This window comes from Myotis davidii, unplaced genomic scaffold (genome assembly GCF_000327345.1).
Source record: "Myotis davidii unplaced genomic scaffold, ASM32734v1 scaffold217, whole genome shotgun sequence".
Classification (NCBI taxonomy): Eukaryota; Metazoa; Chordata; class Mammalia; order Chiroptera; family Vespertilionidae; genus Myotis; species Myotis davidii.
Window position 1 is genome coordinate 10,720,325 of NW_006290034.1, and position 6,072 is coordinate 10,726,396.

Sequence of the window (6,072 nt, forward strand, 5' to 3'; positions counted from 1 at the left end):
TCTTTCCCACAATTTTCCTTCATGGTTTATCGGCAAAATAAATGATATTCTTGTTTGGGAGACAAACCAGTGCGCTTTGCTTGCCTAGTGTTCGCTTGGCCCAGTTTGTGAGCGAGGTTGGCGTGTCCTGAGAGGAATGCCCTGGGGGCTTTTCTGAACTAAAGCTCTGGATGGTGTGAGTCTCATGCAGTTACAGTGGCTGTCGGAGCAGAGTCCTGCCCTCAGAATCCCAGCAAACAGAGGGATCCTTTGCCTTTCCCTCGGCCTCCCTCGGTGTGGCCAGTGAGAATGCCTGTGTCTGGCCCCTGCTGGACAATCAATGGTGACCTCCACGGTTTACAAATGGGAAGCAATGCTCTACCAGGAGTGTCCCTCAGATAAGCTTTGGCCCTGGAGAGTCCCTGTCTGGGCCGCTCCAGCCCTATGGACGTGTGGTCTCTGACTCAGGTTTGGGTGACCTCAGTGGGTTAGGACACTAATCTCTTGCTTTGCATCTCAGTCCATAAATGACGACACCCCCTGGCAGTATACAGAGGGCAAGGATCTAACAATATTCTGTGCTTTGGGATTCTGCTCACAGGGACACCTCGCTCTAGGTTTGCCACTCCCCCTAAGTGGAGCAGAGGAGAGTGAGGAACGCCTTCCATGTCCCAGGACCCCCATGTCTGCCTCCAAACATTCTTTCCCCTTTTTCTGGTGATTTGGGGGGGGTGCGGCTGAGTAGGCCTTGGGAGGAGTCAGTGTCCACCTCTCCTGCCCAGGAAGGGTCTCATCCTTCCAAGACCTTGTCAACCCAGGTGTTTTCAGTCTTATTCTAGGCAAACTCATTGGTCAACAGAGCCAAATATCAACAGTACGACGATTGGAATTTCTTTTGAGAGCCAAATTTTTTAAACTTAAACTATATAGGTAGGTACGTTGTTATTAACTTAATTAGGGTGCTCCTCAGGCTTAGGAAGAGCCACACTCAAGGGGCCAAAGAGCCACGCGTGGCTCGCGAGCCACAATTTGCTGACCACGTTCTAGGCTGAGCCTCCCTGCTCTTCTCTCACCAGGCCCCAGGGCACCTCCTTCTCCAAGGACCACAAGTCCACTGTCCACCACCCCAGCATCCTCTCATCTTAGCTACATCATTCTTCTCATTACAGAAGAGGGTGAGCATGCTTCATAATAGTGGTGCCCGTGGACTGTTTGGGGGCTATTTTTACTCAGAGGACATCAAAATAACCTGTATTTTGTGGTGGTCAAGCTTGGTCATCACTAGAAAAGGTTCTGAAAGAAAGCAAGGACATTGATTTACAGCCCCAATGCTGACAATGATGGCTGCTGTGTATTGAGAGTTCACTGCATGCCAGGCAATGTCTCACGTGTATTACTGTCATACTCCTGACAATAACTCTGTGAGGAGGTGGTGTTTTCCTATTTTCTGAAAGAGAAATTGAGGCACAACAAGGTTAAACCACCTGCTCACAATTATGTAACTAATAAGTAATGACATTGTTCAAGGAAACATTATATAGATATTATGAAAGTGAATTTAGAGAGAGGACAAAAAATTTTAATTGTGATAAAACGTACATAATATTTACCATCTTGCTCATTTTCCTACTGTAGTCAGAAATAATTGACAAATGTAATTGAAGAGATATAAAGTGTACAATGTGGTGGTTTGATATACATATACATTGTGGAATGACTACCAAGATCAAAATAATGAACAGATCTGTCACCTCACATAGTTAATTGGGGGGGGGGGAGCACTGATGAGGATGCTTAATGAGAACTCTAAGCAAATTTCCGGTACATTATTAACAAGTATCATCACCGTGCTGTACATTAGATTCTCAGAACTATATTACTTGTACGTGATAGTTTGTACCCTTTGACCTCCATCTACCCATTTTCCCCTCCCGCCCCCCAGCCTCTGGCAACCACCATTCTATTCTCTGTTTCTATGAAATGAATGCTTTTTTTTTTTACATTCTACATATAAGTAATACCACATAGAATCTGTGAATCTCTGTCTGCCTTCTTACAGTTAGCATAATGCCCTCCAGGTTCTTCCATGTTGTTGCAAATGGCAGGGTTTCCTTTTTACAGCTGAATAATATTCCAGGCCAGGCTGGGGGAGGGGAAGCCTGTGATGACCTGGGAAGAAGCAGATATCTATGCAGGAGGAGAGTCAAGATCAGAGGTAGTCTCAGAAGCATTGCAAGGAAGGTGCTGTGGTCAACAGGGAAAATACTGAGCAGAGTTGAAGAACCACTGAATTTATTTATTTTTTATATTTTTATTGAATTCAGAAAGGGGGAGAGAGAGAGAAACATTAATGATGAGAGAAGATCATTGATCAGCTGCCTTCTGCACACCCCACACTGGGGATCAAGCCCGCAACCCGAGCATGTGTCCTTGACCTGGGAATCGAACCTGGGACCCTTCAGTCCACAGGCCGACACTCTAACTACTGAGCCAAACCAGTTAGGGCAAGAAACACTGAATTTAGCCAAAGGGAGGTTGGAGTCACTTGAGTAAGGAGTGAACTGTGAGGAACGGCTGATGCCAGACACCAGAAGGTTGTGATGTGAGTGGGGCATTAGGAAGGGAGGTCACAGGTCTAGACCAGATCTTCATGAAATTGGATGTGAAGCTAGAGAAGAGGTAGGGAAGTCTCTGAGGTTACAATGTGGTAGAAAGTGGGATTGGGAAATGGAAGGGTCCTGGCCGTCGCATGGGCTGCTGGGAAAGCCCCATCAGACTGCCTGGCTCTGCCTCCCCGAGAGGATGGAGGTCTCTGGGCACTGGGAGCAGCGAAGGAAGAGGCAGGGGCACCGAGATGAACTCGGGAGGGAGCAGAACTTGGGAGTGTAATGAGTAGACAGTAAGGGAAGGGTGAGTCCGAAGGCTGTTTTCTCTGGGAAGTCAGCTGCTGAGCTGAGGAATCAGTGGGAGGATATGAAGAAGAGGCGAACTCAGGGGAGGGCCAACTAGGGGGAAATTCAAGGAACACCAAGTGTGTGGAGCTCCACTTCCGGTTGGAGCTCCCAAGGCCCAGCCATGCTTTGTTCCAGCAACACGCTTCCTTGTCCTTTCAATTAACCCACTTACAGTTGAGCTTGCTGGGGCGTAGTTCTCCTTCGTCATAAACTGATTTTAACTGTAAGGGTCGCCAATGAACTGCGAGCACAAAAGCCAGGCCTACCTCTGCTTTGGTCCCATTCTCTTCCTTGTCAGATAAGGAAGAGGTTCCAATCACCTCTAAATTCTCCTTTGTCTTTGATATCCTGTAATTCTGGTTCCTTTTCAACTACTTTGTTTTTTGAAGCAGGCACCCTAAAGGAACTGACTGAATGCCTCCTGTCTCCTGGGTCCAGGCCAACTCCATAGCCACCTGGGCCATGGCCAAATGTTTGCCCGTCAGATGTGGACATAAAGGGAGGAGACATTTACAAAGCTTGGGTGTTATAAGTTGTGTCGTCTCTTAAGGAAACACACGTAAGACTTTGCAATAAAACCATAAGATTTATTAATTTTAAGGCTGAACCCCATGAAGGATGCCCATAAAATTCTTATCTAAAGAATGTTCAGGAAATTGTTGAACAAAGACATCGTCATTCGCAGAGATATAAAGAGGCTCTCTCAGCTAAGCATATGGGCTATATTAAGGAGGAAAGTAAACAACAAAAGACCCCATCTCTGCTCTGGGAAAACAACTGATGTCTCCTTAAAAAAACAACAACAAAAAACTCTTGTATTTGACTCTATTCTTTGACCACAGGCTCAAATTTGATGCCCCCTGATCTCAGACGCATTGCATGGAAGAGGTCATGGTCAATACCTGCATTCCTCTCTTTTAAATCTTAACACCTGGGTTTCTAGAAATGATAGATTTTTTTGACCATCCTTATCTTCAAGGGTTAACAAGAAGGAACAAAAAATACATTTCCCTGCCCCAAAAGCACAGGTGTAATGAATGAATCACCAGGAGACACTTCCCTGCCAGTGACCCCAGAGCCTCCTCTGCCCTAATCATTTGAGTACCCTGTGTGGTCTGACAGGAACTCACACGGGTCCTAGGATTCCTTACACAATTAGCCCACTTCCTAAAGCCCAGGTGATAGTGGTGGTGGAGGTGTCCCTGGAGGCCATAGTCTTGGTCCTGAAGTCATCAGCCATGTTTCCGGTTAGACCAATGCAAACATGTAAGTGGAAAACCCCTTTGGAAGTAGCAAAAGCTTTCTCCCCTCTCGTACAGAGTGGGGGGAATGCATAAAGGTTTAACCACTTTGGGTAAAAGTCTGGCAAATTCTTAAATTAAATACCTATTCACCTATTCTATTACTCAGTAATCCCTAGGTGTTCATCCAAAAGAAATTAAAATATGTCCACAAAATGACTTATATGAAAATATTCATAACAACTTTATTATTAGAGCAAAAACTGGGACATTCAGGTATCTGTCTATAGGATGGATCAACTGTGATATATTCATTGGATGGAAAGCAAAAAGAGAACAATGAAAAAGAAACAAAGTCGTACCCAAAAGAGTATGTACCCTTTAATTCCAGTGATAGAAGTCCTGGGGTTTAAAATGAATCCATGATGGAAAAAATCAGAACAGCACTTTCCCTTGGAGGGAGGAATTGATTGGGAAAGGGTGATGGAGAGGTACTATATCTTCCCAGAGGTTTGGTTGGCATGTTAATATGCACTTGTCAAAACTCTGCAGATGTATGCTAGGCATGTGTGCATTGTGTTGTATGTAAATTTTACCTCAAAAAAAAATTTAAATCTGCAAGTAAATATTCACCTTTAGTAAATGATATGTTTGATGAAGTATTTAGAGGAAAGTGTACTGATGTCTCCGATCTACTTTGACATGCACTTAAGCCCCGCCGTGGTGGCTCAGTGGTTGAGTGCCAACTTGTGAATCAGGAGGTCGAGGTTTGATTCCCAGTCGGGACACATGACCAGGTTGCAGGCTCGATCCTCAGTGTGGGCCGTGCAGGAGGCAGCTGATCAGTGATTCTCTCTCATCACTGATGTTTATATCTATCCCTTCCTCTCTGAAATCATTTTTTTTTAAAGAAATGTGTTTAAAAAAACAACAACAACATGGGTTGATAGGTGATTGGGAGTTAGTTAAGACATCAATATACAATATAGCAAGAACAGTAAGATGATGTGTTTAAAAAAAACAACAACATGGGTTGACAGGTGATTGGGAGTTAGTTAAGGCATCAATATACAATATAGCAAGAACAGTAAGATGCTCGTGATGGACCCTAAGTGACCGGTGTACAGGTAAAAGTGCCAGACACCAACAACGATGCTCGCCTGCCTCCCTCCAAGTCCATTATTTGAGTTAGAAATGCCTCGGAAATTATCCGCTCCGCTGCCATTGCATTAGAGACAGCAATGACCCGGAAAGGAAGAGTGATCCTCCCACGTATGAATCCTCTTCTGTTTAAAGCCTGGGCCGTCTTCTCCGGGGAGCTGTTAATCCCGTACTCTGTGATCAGTGGCAGCACCGGCAACGCATGTCTTACGTTTTGAATGACCAGGAAAGTGGTAAAAGGCTGGCCACACCAAGTGACCCCAGGGTGTGGGGCGCCTGGAGTTCTCATTCATTGCTGCTGGGAGTGGAAGATGGTTCCAATGCGCTGGAAAACTGCCCCTTTCAAACCAACTCAAATATCCACGCATCCTACAGCCCAGCCATCCCACTCCTCGTTGTGGAATGAGAACAATGTCCACCAGAGACTGAGCATCTCCATTGCAGCTTTAGTCAGAAGCTGGAAATAGCCACCCTGACCATCAACCAAGAATGAGCAACCATATAACAGTCTGTGCTACTACATTCGCGCAGCCAAATGCTACTCAGCGTGAGCAAAGCACAAGTTACTAATACAGGCGACATGTGGAAGCGTCACAAAAACCTTACGTCAAGTGTAAAAAAGCCAGAGTGCATGTTACATGATTTCATTCACGTGAGGGTTTTTTAAAAGACAAAATGCATCTATGGTGCTCAGAGTCAGAATAGGTGTTGTCTTGGTGGGGGATTGACTGGCAAGG